At 39.4% G+C, this 21,544-nt stretch overlaps 1 long non-coding RNA gene across 1 annotated transcript in view; it reads left to right on the top strand.

The window, feature by feature from the left end:
• LOC126285111 (uncharacterized) overlaps positions 1-21,544 on the top strand; it is a 650,989-nt gene that overhangs the window by 723 nt on the left and 628,722 nt on the right. The window lies entirely within an intron of this gene.

Here is a 21,544-nt window from a genome sequence, read left to right as displayed (position 1 = left end):
TAACAGTATTGGTTGCAAGAACTGTAATAGTGAATACTTCTATGTAATTTTATAGCTAGCTAGAACTACATCCTTTTGCTTTAATTCTCCCGCAGATATTATACTATAGCGACGACACGACGCATTCTAAAGCAGTATGTTATTTTCATTCTATCTTCGAATAGTGACACATGGATAACTGAAATGACTAACGTCAATTATGTAAATGGATCTTGTCTTACCAATAGAACAAAGCATTATTGTTGCACACAGTCGATGATTCGTGACGTAGTCTATGGGCAAAGGTGAAATTGTTTTTATTTTATTGTCAAAATAAAAGTGACCCGAAAAGTGTTTTCATACTTGGTGACAACGTAATCTAAATAAAAATATAGCATCCATTGAAGTCAATAGAGTCAATTCGCAGCATTTCTCTATACAATTAATCTACCATTTACTAAGAGGAACAATCAATTTTTTCTGACACTTATAAACATTTTTCGGGCCACTTTCATTTTGACCACTGTCTACAACAGTATGACTGCTAGATTAAGTGTTGACATGGGTCAGAGGACCTAATTTTGAATCCGACTATTCTGTAATGCATTACAGATAACGTAATTGAAACGAGCACCCTTTTTGCACACTGCACAGCCATAAAATATTCGCTACAGCAAAGGAGCTTCACCACTACCCCATCAAAGTCCTCCTATGAGCTCAGTGAAACAAAAAGGTGAAGTGGCAACTATAGTACGAAAACTGTTAGGGTTTTAAGAGTGGAGCTCATAATAGTATGTGTAGTTTTGTTACACTGTTGACGACGTCAGAGGATTCAGTCGGTAAATAGGAAACCGGAAAACTAAACTTGATACGCTACCCCAAGATACAGTGCGAAAAAGTGCACAAGAACCTAGACTTCGATCTCCATGCAAACATCAATAGGAGGAGTTTACAAATTCCATGAAACTCACCTACTGTCCACCTCAGCACATCGAAAACAATTTTTCGACGAATGAGGGAAAATTTAAATATTTTGGTGCCTAATATTGGAATTTTTTGGTACCTGCCTAGGTATTAAAGTATAAAAATGTATTTTCTGAAAGTATAAAAATGTTGAACTTCACCGCACTTGAAAGGAGGGATGATGTCATTTGGCAATTATTGTTGCAGCTCTCGAGTAGAAATGAAAAACTATGTAGGAGTCAGGGGTACGGTAAATATGAAGATCAACAACTCGGGTGAAGTGCCGTATCACCTACAAGAGTAGCACTTCCATTTAGCACAATTCTTGACTCTTTTCGTGGAAAGTTTCGCGAGCGTAGCATTACTATACTCCGATTCTCTGCAGTTTTCGAATGCTGTTGAAAAGAAGCATAACGTTCGACTTTTTTAAAAAGTTGAGAGCATTGACCATAGTGGGGCGTTTGCGACACCAGAGCAGCCTTGGCTGAGCAGGTAGTGACCCTTCCTGGTGAACAGGCGCAGCCGGTGCACCGGCACGGAGCGCGTCCTCTGCCGGCTCCCCCTGGGTAGGCAGGCCTCCGGAGCGTCCCGCCTCGGCAGGTGTCAGCGCGGCGTGCCTGCCGCATTCCTGCCGCCTCCCTTGCCGCCTGCCGGTATTGCCGTCTTCCGTCTCCGCCGCCACCGCAAGACGCCGTCCCGAGATGCTGTACTCACCGCAGCCCTTCCCAACAGCATTGCTCCCACCACAGTTGGCAACAGACATTTCTCAGTGCTTCCCAATTTCTATGGCTTCTAAGTTACTACGTCCATCTTCTACAAGCGAGTCTTGAGTATTTTAGTTCTTGTGTAGTGAAGCTCTCGCCACCATTCGTCATTTCTTTCCTGGGAAATAATCTCCTACAACATTTATTAAAAAAGGAATTTCAACAAACATTTTTGGAACAGTGATCAAAAATTTTTAAAATTTTTCTTATTAAAATTCCGTCTTGATCACACCACGTATGTTAAAAGAACATAGGTGACCGTTTTCTGTCATATCACATGACCATCATCAGACCCATGGCATACTTCTAAGATGGTAGGTGGAGCACTCTTCTCAGCTGCTGTAATGTCAACTGGTCACTAGTCCTTTACAAATGTGTAATCCACCGCGATCTCCTTTCTTAATTAGTAACCAATAAATTTCTTCACTCACCTATTCAGTGTACGACTTCTTGATTCGTCACCACTTCTAGCCATGAGATGTTTAATTCTTCTCTCCAACACAAAACCTCAAAGGAGTCCTCCAGTTTTTTCTTTGTAGCTCTTCCATTGGCCTTTTTTCTTTACCGTTTCTTGAAGTTCAGACTAATTTTCTTCGATGCTGATAGCTTATTCTTTCGCTTGGCTGCTTCATTATATTGTGGAACTTGCAGTGACCCTTCTGACAGCATTCTATTAACTAAGCATTCAAAGCTATCATCTGTGTAAAGTTCTCTACGTTCATATTTACCTTTAGTATTACTGGGCCTTGTTAACATGCCAAGCAGTAAATGCTCTTCTTGTTAATATCTAATGTTACATGTTCCCAAATAAATGATTTATCACAACAGGCGAATGCATTCAGTTTCCTCTAATTGTTATATCGTCTGAAATTAAAAACATTTTCATATTTTGTCTGTGAGCAGATATCCCTCAACTTATGCTTGTGTTTCCATTTGTTTATTGCATACCCAACTTCATTTTTCTAGGCGCTTCAGTCTGGAACAACGCTGCTGCTACGGTCGCAGGTTAGAATACTGTCTCAGGCATTGATGTGTGTGATCTCCTTAGTTAGGTTTACTTAGTTCTAAGCCTAGGGGACTGATGACCTCAGATGTTAAGTCCCATAGTGCTTCGAGCCATTTAAAAAATCTTTATTTTTCAACGTTAACCGACGTTATATGTTTTTAGATCTCAAACTTTCCGCCTCTCTGTAATTATGCTAATAGCTGCTGCTTGCTTAGTATAAAGCTATTGAGTCATTTCCCTGCATCGGTGGTTCAGATAGGCGAGTGGAACTTACCAGCCTCTGCTCGCTGGGTGACACCCTACATCCTTATGTGTCGCAGCTCCTTGTCGCTCACCTAGTAATGCAACGATCCCTACTCAGCTACAGTACTACCATCTCATTACAAGATGGTAAATTTAGAGATCAAAATATTCACGGAGTTTTACTGTAAAGAAAACACTAAAACCGAAAATTCTACCCCAAACGTTCCCCAATCGGAACGCTAAGGGACGTCAGCACATCTCTTTCTTCATAAAATGTCAGTTTGCTTTTGTATTTCAACAATCAATACGCTAATTAAAGTATATCGCTGTCCTACATTTTTTCCTGCTACTTATCGCATACAATCGTCGTTATATTTCTGCTTCCCAAGGGTTTCAACCTTGCAATCCAGTGGTACCAGGTACCAGGTGAAACATATGCTGGTATATGAAGGCGAAATTAACACATGTAGCAATAGTTAGAAAGACTAAATAGTCACTCAAAAGAGGGAGTTCCCAGGCTGACATATGCAGCTGCTGAGAAGAACAGCGACTTCTGGGTGGGACTGTCCGTTTATAGAGGCATCAGTCGTATGCACTCTGCGTGCTTTAAGCATTTATGGCTTATCCTGTTGTTGATGTTTTACGTGATTAGATTTCCAAATGACTTTATTAGAATTTATCTTAAAACTGTAATGATTTACATCTCGTTTCGCTTCAGAGAAAAAGTCAGTAGGAAATCGTTTCCCAGATTTTCAACTGACTTAACGAGAATGAGAACCCAGTGCAACATTGTACTCTAGTTCTCAGAGATACTGTCGTTGTTCCACGGAGAGTAACACTGTCGAAGTGTACACGTCAGCATCTACCAGTGACACACTGACGCAAGAAGCCAGCTGGAACCCAGTGTCATATGGCTAATAACTTACAACTATGAGGACAAAGGCGACATGATATGCCTGAACTGGCTCCCACAGTTGAATGCTGCCTTCAGCGACACACGCGATATGATGGGCGTAATATTAATAATACAAGGTACTACACTGAATTACCTGCCTAATAGAAGGACGAAGAGCCTTAAGACGTACGAGAACTTTCTGGATTTATAATACCGAACGCAAAACATTGTTCGTAGCTCGTATGTTTTCCTTCAATTTTCATTAACAATTCAAGTTTACTGGTTATAAGTTCACCTAGTAGTCATAACTGCTCATAGGAATGTTATTTAAAACTCTAAACATACTAACGTTACATTTATAAATAGTACCATACTCAAGGAATGGACGTACGGGAGGAGACCCAGGAAACCTGCGCCGCCGCTGCTGGCAAAATCCTAGTGGAGATGCTTCGTCGTTGTCTACCACCAAACTGTTATGAAATGTCAACTGTGTGTCTATATTCTGTGGATAACTATGATTAGTGCGTGTACAGCGTAGTGTTAAATACTCTTATGAAGTGCCTCCTAAACGAGAAGCGAAATTTTTTGAAGTACTCTACACATTTCGTCACTTATTATCTACGACGCAAGAGGAAAACAATGATACCTCAAAAGATAAACTCTAGCAGCTTGGTTACATTTATAAATCCAATTGTAAAGTAAGCATACTCTTTTGTTCTTATTCTTCTTAAATTTCATTAATTATTAAAAAACAGTACATGATGATGACATACTTCCATAGTTTCCGTAACATCTTTGTTTGTAAAGTAGTTGTTTATTCATCATTCTTTGAAGTCAGTTAAGCATTTCAGCCAGAAGAGCGGATGGATTTAACAATCATGAGTATCGTGTCAGTATTGTTTACCAATTTATAAACTTTGAGCGAATGTTGATACAGCCAATATTAACAATAATGGACAGCAGAATGTTGTAATTTAGGTTAACAGAAACTGAAGTGTGATTTCAATGTTTATATTTTCGTAACAGTGGCAACTAATTAAGTAATACGGAAGAATGTAAGTTTAGAATTGTACATCCTGTCGAGAACGATATCGTTAGAGATGGAGCATAATCAAGTATCGGGGAAGAAAATCGGTCATATGTTTTTCAAAGGACCCAACCCGGCACTTGCCACAGAGAAAGTCAGGTAAATTTTAAATTCGGATGGCCTTAAGAGGATTTGAAGTGCCGCCCTACTGAATGCAAGCCAACGTTGCGATCAGGCTTTAATGGTCTTCTTCGGAGCTTCTAAACGAAGTTTCATTTAACACTGATGCAATTTTTTACCCTCACCTATCTCAAAAAATTGTTTCCCCAAAAACACGATGCAGAACATCAGCGAGTGGAAGTCAGTGTCAGCCGTCCAATATTCACTTGAGGACAGAGGCCTCCTTGTCGTTCCTGTATATTTTATAGTATTGGCATTCACAAAATTTAATAACCTTACTAATCGCTGCCTTAACATATAACTTTTTTTTTTACTTTAAACAGAACACCAGCATACAACGAGACCAAATACGTCAACACCTGAAAAAAAATTGTGTAGTGTAGATACATTTGAAACAGGTATAGTTCTAAGACGCTTCTCGGGTTTGCCGCCGAATAGTATTGTGCAAATCTCACAATATTCCATCAATATAGCTTAACTTGGTTGTCATTGCTCCAAGAAAACAGTGACAACAGCAAATACCACCACCTGATGATGTCGAACAGTTGTCTCGACGCAATATTGTAGGATTTGCACGATACTATCCCTCCGAAAACTCGAAAAGTGTATTTGTCTTAAAAATTACAACAGAGATCGTCCTATTGTTTTATCCGCGAGTTGAATGCCGCACCGAGCGGTCATACCTTATGCCACTCCCAGAGCTAAAATGCTTCTTCCAGGACAGAGATACTTCAGCTGTTGCATTTGGTCCTCCAGAGAATGTGAGATTAATGTGGACGTATATCGAGTTTGCTGGGAAAAATACGGAAGTTCATTTAGAATATGTTGCATATAACGAGAGCAAGATTACGAATTCTTGTATTGCAGCAAGTACAAGAACCATTGCTGCTGTTGCTTCCTTGCAAACAGTCTTACCTGGAATAAGTTTTCTCGGGATATGAGTCTACATTCATGCAATTCCTTTTCGAAGATGGAACGGGATGGACACCGTCTATTCGTAATCAGCCCTACATTTGTTTCTGCTATCATTGGTGCATTTTTGCGTCGGTTTCAGTAGATGAATACCATTTCAACCACTTCTTCATTATCCAAAAGAGTACACGTCTAAGAACTATTTACGAATTAGTAGTTATCGACTCTTTTCACGTCGCCGTCTAGCTTTCGAGGATATGGCCATTTCCTATTCCGAACACACAAACAAAATCTGTCCCTTATTTTCCGAAGTATTCCAATATCTCTTTTTCCAACTCGGGTTGCAGTTCCGAATTTTTTGAGGAATTCTCTGCTCTGGTCTTCTCACGAGGTATTGCCTTCAGTTTTCGCGATACTTTTTGATTTTTTTTCGTTCATATTGAAAACATTTAACTCTGTTTTAATATCTTCATTTCTAATCAATCCTCCTTTTGTGCAGCTCTTGGTCCTCTTCAGGAAATCCCTTCTCTGCTGTATGAATTTCATTTTCTTGTTTTCTTGCCGCAACCCACCTTTCGGATTCATAGAATAAAACAAGAGCTGCCATCACTTTATAGAAATTGATGGCTGTCCGTTTCTTTAGTTTATTACCAAATATTCTACTAGTAGTACCGCAGAAAGCTAGCAATTTGTGTATTTTGTTTTCAATATCGGATTCAACATTGAAACTTGTATCGAGAACCAAGTAAGAGATTCAAGAGATTTATCCTAAAACTAAATTTTTGACCTGACCAGATATTTCCGTCGTAATGTCATTACTTTCGTTTTGTTGACAGAAACTTTTAAATTGTACTCCTTGCGTACTTCGTCCAGCTAGTACACTGATCTTTGGAGGTGATCGTGATTCTTTTGAGTAATAACAATGTCTTCCACAAACAGAACGACATTCAAATACTCATCGTTCGTCGTCTTAATTTGTTGTTTTACATTTCCATTTATGAAGAACGCAATCAATATAAAGAGCGGGTGATGGACTAAATCCTTGTCTTAACCCTTAGTTAATAACTAGTTATTGATTCCTAGTTGTGTTTATTACCATGCACGAATTTTTATAAAGATTTTACTGCCTCTACTAACTGATAAGGATATTCGCATTCAGATATAATCGTATATACGCTACCACAGCTCACATGGTCGGAACCCTTCTCAAGATCAATAAATTATATACTGGTTTGTAAATCAAATTCGCTGTCTTTCTGTTGTTGTGGTCTTCAGTCCTGAGACTGGTTTGATGCAGCTCTCAATGCCACTCTATCCTGTGCAAGCCTCTTCATCTCCCAGTACCCACTACAACCTACATCCTTCTGAATCTGCTTAGTGTATCCATCTATTGGTCTCCCTCTACGATTTTTACCCTCCACGCTGCCCTCCAATACTAAATTGGTGATCCCTTGATGCCTCAGAACATGTCCTACCAACCGATCCCTTCTTCTCGTCAAGTTGTGCCACAAACTTCTCTTCTCCCCAATCCTATTCAATACCTCCTCATTAGTTATGTGATTTACCCTTCTAATCTTCAGCATTCTTTTGTAGCACCACATTTCGAAAGCTTCTGTTCTCTTCCTGTCCAAACTATTAACGTCCACGTTACACTTCCATACATGGCTACACTCCATACAAATACTTTCAGAAACGACTTCCTCACACTTAAATCTATACTCGATGTTCTATTCTTCAGAAACGCTTTCCTTGCCATTGCCAGTCTACATTTTATATCCTCTATACTTCGACCATTATCAGTTATTTTGCTCCTCAAATAGCGAAACTCCTTTACTACTTTAAGTGTCTCATTTCCTAATCTAATTCCCTCCGCAACACCCGACTTAATTCGACTATATTGCATTATCCTCGTTTTGCTTTTGTTGATGTTCATCTAATATGCTCCTTTCAAGACACTGTCCAGTCCGTTCAGCTGCTCTTACAGGTCCTTTGCTGTCTCTGACACAATTACAATGTCATCGGCGAACCTCAAAGATTTTATTTCTTTCCCATTGATTTTAATCCTTACTCTGATTTTTTCTTTTGTTTCCTTTACTGCTTGCTCAAAATACAGATTGAATAGCATCTGGGAGAGGCTACAACCCTGTCTCACTCCATTCCCAACCACTGCTTCCCTTTCATGCCCCTCGACTCTTATAACTGCTACCTGTACAAATTGCAAATAGCCTTTTGCTCCCTGTACTTTACCCCTGTCACCTTCAGAATTTGAAAGAGAGGAATAGAAAATCTGCACTGTAGTCCTTGGCTAGATATTTTTTGCGCTAATTTCATCCGCGGTCGAAGTTGATCACGGTAGGACTGGAACGCGTTTTTAGAGGTGTAAGTGTTTCCATATTTAGGGAGAGACGACTTTACCAGAGGGGCGCCACTTGGGCGCCGGTCCCCCGGCACCTGGGCCTCCTGTCCGGCTGGCGGCGGCGGGGGCGGCGTCGGCGGCGGCGTCGCGACAGCGTTCTCCACTCAGCCGGCCCTCGGCGCCTAATTAACAACCGCCTCCCGCCGCCGCCGCCGCCGCCGCCAACTCCGCCTTACATGTCACCACGGCTCGCCGCGCGGCTAGCTCGCAGCGGGTACGTCTCCAAGGCGGGGGCCGCCCCCACAGCCGCAGCTGCTGCTCCGACCCTCAGCCACGGCCCCGACGTTTTTTTTTATTTCTCGACGACGGACAGTGCCTAATGCACGCCTGTCTGTCACAGTAGCACTCGCCGTCACATGTAGACATCGCCCAGAGGCTCCTGCCACTGAAATATTTGCCGATCCAAACTGGAGTTGTTTTTAATTTCAATCTTCATCTTCATTAACAATTTTTTAAATGATTGGCAGCGCTGGTTCAGAATCTATTGCATGCTAACTGCTTCATATAGGAGTATTTGTTGGCTCCTGTGTTTTTTGTGATTAATTTTAAAAGTGCCACTCGACGTCTATCTCGCGATTTCTTCAGTTATATTGCTCCTTCTAGAATGTTTACCAGGAAATGGTTGTGGTGTATTATGTGACCTATCGATGAATGTCAGCATCGGCAGTTTTCCTTAATCTGCCCTCACACGGGACGAGGTAGCCAACGCTGAGGTGCACGCAGACGAGATATCCTAAATCACAAGACGCATCGCCGTCGGCACACGGGACGAGCTGCTTTAAGAGCTTTCGTTCTCCCAGCGCTTTCCAGTAGCACTTGTTGGCTTTATTTCGCTCGCAAATCAAACAGTCTGTTTAAGGGGGGCAGGACGTCAAACGGTCCGACTTGGAGGAGGAGAGGTACCACAGGACATTTTAATTTCCCCTGTCTATACTTTTACAAGTAAATTCATAAAACATTGTCAGCATGACCAGGAAGGATTCAGGATTCACACTCGTAGCAGCGGAAGTTCAAAAACATAACAAAATAATTTTTTTGCATGTGAAATTTCATCATTTTTTCACTTACTGTTGGCTGCATTTGTTGCTATAGGTACACTTTTCTTCAGAAGTAAGAGAGACTGTTCGATAAATTTTGCACAGCATACATACCATACTTACAGGTGTCTGAAACTCTAGAATCTATTTAATTTATGAAAAAATGAATGAGCTGTTACGTTTTAAAATTTATGATTAGAAAAAAAAGTTGTTGTTAATTATCTCAATTTTTACCACAGTTTTTAATAGATTTGAAAAATACTAGAGTTTCATACATCTGCAAGTATGGTTTGTAGGCTGTGCAAAATTCATCAAAGAATCTCTCTTAAGTGTGAAGAAAAATGTGCCTATAGCAACAAATGTAGCCAACAGTAAGTGAAAAAATGATCAAATTTAACATCTAAAAGAAATTTATTTTGTTATGTTTTTGCACTTCCACTGCTATGAGTGTGAATCCTGAATCCTTTCTGGTCATTCTGACAAAGTTTTATGAATTTATTTGTAAAAGTATAGACACTCGAAATTAAAATGTCCTGTGGTGCCTCTCCTGCTCCAAGTCGGCCCGTTTGACGTCCTACCCCCCTTAAGAAAACGGACGCGTGCGTTGTATTCTTACGTTAGTCTGTTTGTTCTGTCACTGGATACACATAAATAAAAACTTTGAATAAACTCACTCCTGACGGAGAACGCACTGATATTTACACAACATCAAATATTACAAACATTATTTCTATTAATTCTCACAAACCTTTCGAATCTGTGAAGGGGAAAAATGAATTAGATACAACAGGAATCGAATCCTACATCGCCCTAACCTGTGTCCCGTAAAATAGTACCTCTAGTGCTAGCTTGTAGCTTAGTTATGAGCGACTTTGTATTTTACGTAACAGTATTCTAAAGGTTTTGATCACCGAGATGCTATAAATTTACATTTAATAATAACAAATCCTAACAGGAACTACTTGTTTTTCATCACTATTGAAAACCGCTGCCTTAATACGGCTTACTCTGCTAAAACGCGAGCTATAACGTGATAATAACTAAATCTGAACATTCTTTAACCACTACATGACGTTCCCGGCGTTTTATTACAGTAAATCCTACGTGTAACGATTATTTCTCGAGAAGCAGTATATATTCATGAGTTGTAAGGTACAAAATAAAATTCCCTGAATACGGACTTCTACAAAACACCACAAGTACAGTTTGGAGTCTTGCTTTCTGCGGGTCTCGAACTTTCCGCTTGTCACGTAGGGAGCATTCTTGCTACGCACTGGTTCTACTTTACGTAACACGCCACCGAAATGCCGCCGAACTAATTTTGTGTTTCACGTGATTAAATGCCTCCTCAACGAGAAATAACAGGAAATGACGTCATAAAACTCGTCGAGCGCTAATTGAACGTTAGCTAAGTCGTACCGTGTGCCGACGGCTTTACTGTTCTTTCCTTACTAAACCTTTGAAAGACTTCCTGGTTGTGGGTTCCAGCCACACATTTTAGTCTCAACAGGCCTCACTTGACACCATACCTCAAACGCTTTAAGAGATTTCAGTCCCGTTTTGTTTTTTCCCTACGTCTCTCATCCACATAATTCTAACTTCCGGATGCAGCCTTAAACCTCATTTTTTCTCAATTCATAATCCGAATTTCCGATCAGGTATTTCTCTCTTCTACACAACACCACTTTTGCCTCTAATTCTTTGTTTTAAAGGTTCTTTGCTTCAGTCGATGGCAGGAAATACATTATAACTATAAATGAACTAGTAACCGAGTGCCAATCAAATTATAAATCAACTACTAGCGAAAAAGAGGCTACGCTGTGCCATTACTGAGGACTTATTCTCTCTTTCTACTCATTACGTAAATTTAACGTCATCATTTATATCATTTCCTGCAAACAAGAAATTTCGAAGTGAACATACGGGATAACGAAAAAGTAAATTTCTCCCAACGTTACTACTAAATATAACAGCATATGAGCATATGAACAACTGAAATTAGAATAGGCTCACAGTTTTCTCTGTTTTTTAATTACATAGGTGATTCTCTGACGTTTTACACATCGCAAGAAGATGGCTCAGTTAATACAGCTATCTCTCACGACACTATATGGACTCTATATGGTTTCCATTTACTCCAGTAATGATTCATTTCGGTTTGGAATCCGTTGTTCATGGTACCAATCGAAAATGATAGTGTTCAGTGAATTCTCTTGAAAGACTTTCCAGTATTATTTTACATATTTTTTGATGTATTTGCGTACTACTCAAAATAACGACGTAATGTTTTGAAAACCGTACGTCACAACACGTTTTCCCTAAGTTGCTATTATCAACTACGCTACCCAAGTAAGCTAAGTCTTTAAATTTATTGAAACTCTTTTTTTTTTTTAGATCTAATGACAATTTTCAAACCTTTCAAATTACAGCAATTACATAAAAATATTATGCGAGAACTAAAAATAGCAGTAACGTATTTGCCTGTAAATGCCTTTGTGAAAAACGCATTGTGACCTGTGCTCTTTGAAGAGATTACGTAATGGTGCTATATCTGTATCTCATTGTTTCTTATTATTATTTAAGGTACTCTTAACTGCTGAATGTCAAACTTATTTCATTAGATAATTGTATTTTTGGCTCTATTCCTTTAATTACATCATACTATCGAACTGTAGTAACATCAAACTCTTTTAAATTGAATATACCATTTCTTTATAACGGTTATATTTCAGGGTCCTCTGTTTCGCGACTACGTGTTTAAGAATTAACGTCACTGTATTTTTATTTTCTGTTTTCTACTAGTTGTTTGTATGAGACTTCGGCAACTATATGATTACAACTGGAGCATATCAGCGATTCTTGGATTGAACGTTGTCGCCTAAACAAGAAGTATTTATCCCACAAATTTTTTTCTTTCGCATCCTGTGCCTTGCACACAAAGAGACATGTAGCAGGCTGAGTCTTGAAACGACACTGATACGTTCCAGTCTGGATCTTGCTGCTGCATTTACTGCCAAAGCTGCATCAAGTAGCATCTGTGGTGGCCGCTGCGTGGCTCCGGCTCCTTGGCGCGCCACAGATATTATTTTTGCGGCCCGGCGTGGCGCGGCGCGTCCGCCCGTTGTTTGCGGTGTTTGTCCTACCCGCACCGCCCTGCCCGCTGCAGATAGCGCGCGTTCGGCGCTACACGCTTAATTGAATATGCGCTTATCAATGCGGGGGTGCGGTTCGCCGGATTACGTTCTTATACGCGCGCCACAGGTAAAACGTTTTCAGGGAGGGTTGCGTTTCGGGAAGGAGCCCCTGGTTACGCATTCCTGTTACCGACGAGTGCTCACTATAGCAACGTAAAATTCTAAACCCGAATTTTCCTTCTAAAGATCTAGATTTTGACGGATCCCTATCCCCATCGATGAATTTATGTTACGAAGTAATTTAACTTCCCTAAATAAGTATGCGCGCTAATGTCAAATACAACGAATATCTATTAATTATATCAACACAAGCAAACATACCCTCTTACTTATTTTAATGATACTCTCACGTGTTCAAGGAATTGTTCTAAGGACTCCAGTTTGTACTCGTAATCACTTCGATATTCTAAACAGCTTATACTATAATCTCCATTTGAGGGCATTGGTTGAGCATACCTGTATATGCAATGTAGCGCGACTCCCATGCAAGTATATTAGTAACGACTTGTTGGCTAGGGATTAGCGTCGCGCCGGCCGCGTTTGTCTCGCGGTTCTAGGCGCGCAGTCCGGAACCGTGTGACTGCTACGGTCGCAGGTTCAAATCCTGCCTCGGGCATGGATGTGTGTGATGTCCTTAGGTTAGGTTTAAGTAGTTCTAAGTTCTAGCGGACTGATGACCACAGCAGTTGAGTCCCATAGTGCTCCGAGCCATCTGAACCATTTTTTTTATTAGCGTCGCATTCATGTCTTTCCGAGGTGCGTGTGGTAAATGTGAAAACCTGAACTGTAGCGATGCTAGTATCAAAGCGTCCAAACAAGACTAATATGCTGTTATTTTTTCTTGGCTGCAGAGGATAAAGACGGTAGACATCCTCTGGGGAATGAACAATGTGTATCGGGCAGCACGTGTGCCGCAAGTCACCGTTGTGGAATGGTGCGACAAGGGGAACTGCTGCTCCATGACATCGCACTTCCCTACACCGTAAACAGACGAAGTCCTGAATTCTACCCGCGGAATTAACACGCCTTCGGACCTTTAAACGTGCTTGGAAAGGTCGACTATTCCTGCCGGATGAGGATGTCCAGCAGGCAGTTACGGACTTTTTCACGTGTGTTTTATCAAATCGGTATCTTCAAACTGGTGCGTCGGGGGGATGACAGCTTCAGTGCCCATGGCGATTTTGCCAGATTGGCAAACCGATTCTGGACTGTACGGTCTTCGATTGGAAACTTTTTGATCGCCCCTTGTAATTTAATTTAGCTATATGAATAGAGCGCGCCTGCAACGCCGCAGTACTAATAACAATATTCTCAAATTTCCGTAGTAACTGATTAGAGTTAAATTGTACCTGTTATGAAATTAGAATTGAAGATAGGAATTTTGAGAATATTTGGGAGTGGAATATTTTACAACTATTGTGTATTGGTTTGACCAAAGCGCAATTTTTACGTGATCCCTACGTTATTTATTTGTTCGGTGCAACCGATTTAAGTCGGTATTCTGGACACCTTTCGCAGATATCCGTCCAATTTTTATGGGTGTTGACACAGCGTCGTCATTTTAGCAGCACAATGCACGTGGATTTTGCAGTATAGGTATAACTCATATGACTCGGATTCATATTCAAAGCAGTTAATTTTCATACACGTACAATTTTTAAAGAATAACTCATTTCACATAGACGGCGCTTACTTAAGCAATGTAGAATTCCTTAATAAAGAAACGCTCTCCAAAAAACACCTTTTAAAAATATTTCTTTATTGCAGCTTCTTAAAGCACTTTAAAAAATTGTATACTGTTCGAGCAGGTCTTGAACCATAACTCTGCAACACGTGTTACAACCTGACTACGTGGGGAAGTGATTAGCATACTGAACTCGGGTTCTGGAGGACGGAGGTACAAATTCCCATTTGGTCGTCCGGTTTTCGTTTTTCGTTGTTTCTCTAAAATCGCCTGTGGAAAATTTCAAGACGGCTCCTTCGACAAGAACACGACCTATATCCTTCTCCAAATCTAACGCTCAGTTCCGTCTGTAAAAACGTCGTTGTCTACGGGTGTTGAACATTAATCTCCCTTTCAAATATTACGACCAGTTACGATGATGGAATTAAATCTATCAGATTACAGTTCCTGCTTTGCGTTCTTTTTTCTGTTGCAAAATGAACCATATAGATTGTTTAAAGTTTCTAATACTGCCTCTGTAATGTTTATATTAACGCGCCACGGCGATATTAGGATGTGTCCATAAACTAATTGATCATAAAAATTCAGTGCCAGGTTTTCTTTAAGTGAGGCATCGGATAAAAGTGCTGAATGAATATTAGTATTATTATTGAAAGTAGAATTTATTTTGTATTCTTGTGTGCGAATGTGATATAAATTGCCGGCCGAAGGTGGGCAAGCGGTTCTCGGAGCTACAGTCTGGAACCGCGCGGCCGCTACGGTCGCAGGTTCGAATCCTGCCTCGGGCATGGATGTCTGTGATGTCCTTAGGTTAGTTAGGTTTAATTAGTTCTAAGATCTAGGGGACTGATGACCACAGAAGTTAAGTCCCATAGTGCTCAGAGCCATTTCAACCATTTTTTTGTGATATAAATTCACAACAGCGATGACACCTGCGTCACATTTGCCCGTAACGACTACCCACGGCTCCGGAATTTTGAACTATTCGGTTTGGATATTCTTGGCCAACTTTACCCAACTGAATCAATCGCAAAATTTAATTACGAACTTCTGAACAATGGCTTACATGATGTATAAATATGAGGTAGACACGTTTAGTCTACAGCGAGTATTAAACTTATATTGTGGGTTTTATCACATTATTAATTCTTAACAGAAAACTGTAGACGATTGAATCTTATTGGTACTTAAATGTCGTACCTTGGCTTGCAGATACAGGGAATTTCCTGCGTTGCAGCCAAACTGAAGGCAACCTTATCCACCAAATACATAGAAAATAGAATTCCTCAGTTTTGTCATAAGCCTGTATAATTTAATCTCTTACTGCTACAAAATATTGATAGAAATTGTCAGTTTAGTCGGCATGTTGACGTAACAGACAACATATGGGGAAGCTGGGCGAGTCGATATGCATGAATGTGTCACTATAACGTGAACTGCTTCATGCATTAGAATAGTTTTAATCTAATTTCGAGTGTTGGTATTCAGACAATTGTATACTTCATAATTTATTTATTATGTGCATATTTCTTTAAATCATTTCTACTACAGCATTTATACTAATAGTGCTACACGAAACTATTAAGAAGTATCAAACAAGAAACTTCTGAACTTCTGAACGATGGCTTACATGATGTATAAATATGAGGTAGACACGTTTAGTCTACAGCGACTATTAAACTTATATTGTGGGCTTTATCACATTATTAATTCTTAACAGAAAACTGTAGACGATTGAATCTTATTGGCACTCAAATGTCGTACCTTGGCTTGCAGATACAGGGAATTTCCTGCGTTGCAGCCAAACTGAAGGCAACCTTATCCACCAAATACATAGAAAATAGAATTCCTCAGTTTTGTCATAAGCATGCATAATTTAATCTCTTACTGCTACAAAATATTGATAGAAATTGTCAGTTTAGTCGGCATGTTGACGTAACAGACAACATATGGGGAAGCTGGGCGAGTCGATATGCATGAATGTGTCACTATAACGTGAACTGCTACATGCATTACAATAGTTTTATTTTAATTTCGAGTGTTGGTATTCAGAAAATTGTATACTTCGTAATTTATTTATTATGTGCATATTTCTTTAAATCATTTCTACTACAGCATTTATACTAATAGTGCTACACGAAGCTATTAAGAAGTATCAAACAAGAAAAAAAGATCAAACCAGGTTGTATCTCTCTAAATGTTGCCGTTTCTTCAGTTTAGTCGTTCGTCGTATGCATAAATGAAACTCACAAATTAACTGTAAGAATGGCACAATTAGATCTCTGTACATCATTCCAGCAGTCACCCATACCTGTAGCCTCCGTCGCTAAGAAGCTTTCCCTGGATTTATTCTTTTAATTCTGATTATTAACTATGACCTACGTCTTATCAATAACACGGTACACCTCTACACAAACAGAAACCTTGAATGTGCGTTGTTTCCCTCGTTAATAACTGTTTAAACTGTGTCATTGATGCAACGTTGCACTGTGCCATATTTACGTTGCAGAGTGAAATTTTATTGTTATTTCGTGTTAATTTTGCTGTTTTCTTTCTGATACCCTAACAAATCCTGCTCTAACACTGCAAAACCTTAGAGTTTATCGCCATTTCCTAATTTCCACAACAGTACTGGAATATTCTTTGAAGAAGTAGTCAAACAAACGATCGTATAGTAAGATGAACGGCAATTGACACCATTGCTTTATTAAAATACAAAAGATCTTAAATTTTTAAAAACAGAAAAATTACTAGGCAATTCACTTAAGTCCGTCTGAATTGGTTACCTTTTTAATCCACGACTCGTGATTACACCGTTTTTATCAGTACTGGCTTAAAATGCTAACAATTCTCACTATTTTACTTTAAATGTCTCGTATTATGTTTTCATAAAGCGTGAGGTGAACCACTACGGACCATAGTCCGCTGTGTAATGTTTCTGTTTTCCATAGACATTAATACCTCTACAGCTTACAGTCGTTGGATGTGAGTATCTGGATTATGCATTTACAACACTCAAAGTCATTACTGCCTATATCTCCAAAAGTACGTAATTCATTACGTCAACTACATAAAAAAGAAATAAAACATGAGATGTAATAATATAGACTGGTAAATATAAAGTAATTTCTTCCCTTTAATTCGCACATATGAACTTTAACAGGCCATAATTCATTTTCCATCACATTACGACCTCACATATTGCAAATAAGGAAGCAGACGATACTAAAGATCACTATTTTCCACTTTATCTTGTGCTGTGACGTAAGCTTCACAAATAAAGAAATTTCTAGTTCTAAAACCACGGGTAGGTGACTACAGCTGAGTTGGCAATCAGTGCTGTGTGACGCACTCTTGATGTAGGTGTGTCGATTTACAATCAACGGACGTCGCCCATCATATGTTCTGTATTGTCGCTGTTTAACATCATATTTTTTTAAAAGCAGATGGTAACCTCGTAACATTACCGAAGTCAAAGGATCTACCTGAACAAAGAATTGACAGGAAAATCGGAAATAAAATATATGGAGTATTACGCATATTACAGTCGTTGAAGTTTTCGGTGCAGTTAAATATCTTTTAAAATGCCACAAATGGAACGTAATTTTCTTCTGTAGACCTTCTACGAGGAGTAACAGAGCTGCACTGAGCAGCGTTGAGTATTTAGCTGAGTGCGATGTGCCTAAACCGGCGAAAAACTGTAGCACGTCCATTCACTGTAAACGGGAAAAACGAATAAAGAAGACTCTATGACGGTCGGGGAAATCCCCCGGGAAAGAAATTAGAATGAGTGGTTCCTTTTCATTTTACTGCGGCGAGTAGCGTAAATTCCTTTAAAAATTTGGGGAGAGTGCAAGGAAGTAAGCAGGTGAGAACAACAGAGGGCCTCAGTGTAAGAAGGAACGAAAAGGGGCGAGAGATATGCGAACAGCAGACATTTTAAATGATTTACATATTTCTTACGAAATGAAGCTATACTGCAAGAAACTTTTGAAAGAAAAGCTCATATTCAGATGAACATTCCGGTAGATTTTTATATGTGGTCGAGGTTTTCCGTTTTCTTTACGGAGAGAAAGCGGCAAAAAATGAAGTAGTATTTATGACTATCGTGAAGTTTTCTATCGATGCAATCCTGCTCGACAAATCCAAAAAAATTAAAAATAAATTTGAGAAAATACTTGGTCGGCTATTCACAATGATCTTCGACTCACGGGTACGTTAACTTTGTCCGTTACCCAAGTGACAATATACTAACTCATCTGCTTCAAATTTGCTTCATTGAACAGCGATGTTGAATGTAACTAGATGATTAAAAATCGTATGATCACTTTTGTAGCGTGAGCTGTGCAAAATAAAAACTTTCGCAGTTCTATCGGATACTTAGTTTCACGCTGTTTTAACCGAGAAATGAAAGCTTATGAAAGCAGAAAAGTAGTTTTTCGTTTGATCATAGGACAGCTAGTTAAGAAGTGATAAGCGCACGTAAGAAGTTACGAGTGATCGGGGTGTGTTGGTTCGGGCTCACTAGAGCCGGTTCTTCAGCTATCAACGGAAGAAATTGCGCCCTTTCTTTAATTCAAGAAAATGAGTGTAGGTGATCAAGTAACTGATGTTATTAATTATAATATCTTTTAATGCCGTCCACTGTAGCACTTATTTTGAAAACTGTCGTCGATTTCGTTCCGATCCTTAAGATATCCAGATCTGTCATAATTCCGCAGCAACAATGCAGTTTGACGTGTTATACACAGAGTTCCTAAATCACTTCTATGGTTTTTTCACAGCATCAACAATGTTCTATTAGGGAAAGATTTAATGGCGTTCTCTGCCAGCAATGGATATCGTGCGACAGTAAAAAGTGAACTCATTATCTGTCGTGCTACATAGGTTCTTTGAGCAATATGTATGTAAAAAAATGCTTTCTCCGCTGGGGCAGCCTCCTTAGGTGAGGGGGTAGCACGTTCCTGTTTCCTGGCTAAACCCCACATCTAAATTCAGCGTTCTGGAGGTAATCACAAGGCAGTTTCAGCGCGGCATGTACTTCCTTGTTCTGAAGGACATGAACAAAGCAGCGTAAGCGATGGAATCTACTGCTCCCGTTATGTGTACTAATTTTCCGTTTCCCTATCATGTTACTTTGTTTGTGTAAGAATTTCACTGATCGTTGGATCTATGATTGACCATCACAAGTCATTTGTGGAATTTGTTTTCCCAACACTACCGGCACTAAATGTGAAACTCCGCTGAAACCAAAGTACTGGCCTGAATTATGCAGAGTCGCAAACAGTATATCAGACATCCTCAAGCGACGCTGTTCACACTTACTGCAACGATTTTGCAGACCCATTTTTGTACAAGATGTTGATAATTTCTTTTCCAATTCTCAGACTTTATGACCTACAGGTTTTCGCCCTTTAATACTTTCGGAAATGCACATGGCTTTAAGTCTTTAAAAGTAATACATAGTTGGAAGAGGTGATTTGCATTGCATCTGCTAAGCAAGAATTATATTTTCTTATCTCTAGCCTTATGAAGGAAAGACATCAGATTTCATAGAATGATTAGAACAGTGTAGTATGTTTTTGTCTGACAGCTTGTACCACAACTTTCTTCTTTGATTGTAGAATTACGTCAGAAAGCATTTTAAAAAATCTCTTGAAGATAGCTTGCACTTTGCCGAAGGAGGTCTTGGAATGTCTCGTCGTCTGTCGTTTATTTTTCCATTTTGTCTTAGTCGTTTAGCTATTTATCGCATTATTCGCTGTTTATACTGTCCACTCTCATGCTCAAAAAAGTATTCTTTTCAGAGGATTTTCCTATAATTGGATTATATTTTCGATCTTTGCTGTATCTAAACGTCCAAGTTTGTTTCTCGTGCTAACAATGAAATCACAGTCAAAGGTGAGAGACGTATAAGTAGATTTGCAATGGAACTACATTATAAAAATCAAAGTAATTTGATCTGTACTAGTAAACTGATACCCTAACGGTATTCGCATAATACGCACCCTATGCCACACACTATACAGTGGCATTTTGAATATATAAGAGTGATATGGAAGCCGTCAGTTCTGCTTAGCGACTGAAGAAACCTTTTTTTAAAATTGTTTTAAGATTTCCTTTTCATCTCTTATAGGTCATACCGACTCTTATAGTTCACATCCCTTTCTGGGACTGTGTAAATTAAGATAATATTATGCGCCCTAGGAATAAATCACGGGTGACTGGCGGTGTTATGACGGTCACCGTTAGACTGTGCGCTAAGAAATACGTTCATACTTTTCCTCTTCATCTGTGTTTGAACATAAAAGCTTATTTATATGGGCTGCTTAATGATTTCCATTTTTTAAACGAAAAAAAATTCTGATGTCTTCTTTGAAACTTAGAATTTGGAAAAGAAAGCAATTATTGTTGATATCCTATTTATTTCTTGGTCACAGATCTCGTTGTACTTATTTACGAAATTAAATTTTCTCTATCTAAATAGCTGAACAATATATTACACTTAGATTTGCTTACTTATACAGCATACCGTAACCAGTCATTACTGCTGTCGACTGGAGATTTTAATGCTCAGAGACGTTGTTGCGATCCCAGTTCTACAATAATCAACCGTCAATAATTGATTTATGGAGAAGGAAAGCCTTACGAGTGTTCACAGCTCTGTGGCTAGGGTATAAGGACGCATGTACGTGCACATCCTCACTCATACATCCCTTAAGAGTACCGAGCGAGGTGGTGCAGTGGTCATCACGCTGGACTCGCATTCGGGAGGACGGCGGTTCAAACGTGCGTCGAGCCATCCTGATTTAAGTTTTTCTTGATTTCCCTAAATCGCTTCAGGAAAATGTGGTGATGGTTCCTTTGAAAGGGCGCGGCCGACATCCTTCCCAAATCCGATGGGACCGCTGACTTCGCTGTTTGGTCCCCTGCCAGAAATCAACCAACCAACCATATCTTAAGAAAGTAGTAAAAACTTTGATTGCACTTCGTTCACATCTCAAATTTATTCTTTTCCGTTGCCGCCTTTCCACTTGTTACTGAGTCGCTGTCTGCACTGTCACTGAAAATTTATAAGCTTTTTATTTCATAAACTAAATTCAATCAATATTTCAGAAACTCCATAATTGTTTTTACATCTGCCACGAAACTTGATGAACTACTTTGCTCCTTCTCTAATTCGCAATTTAATTTCATTCGTTCTCCTACTTCTTCCTTTCCTGAATCCACAGAGAAACAGCGTA

The sequence above is a fragment of the Schistocerca gregaria genome, chromosome 1, assembly GCF_023897955.1.
Source record: "Schistocerca gregaria isolate iqSchGreg1 chromosome 1, iqSchGreg1.2, whole genome shotgun sequence".
Classification (NCBI taxonomy): domain Eukaryota; kingdom Metazoa; phylum Arthropoda; class Insecta; order Orthoptera; family Acrididae; genus Schistocerca; species Schistocerca gregaria.
Note: the sequence above shows the minus strand (reverse complement) of the source record. Positions and strands in the feature narration are given on the sequence as shown.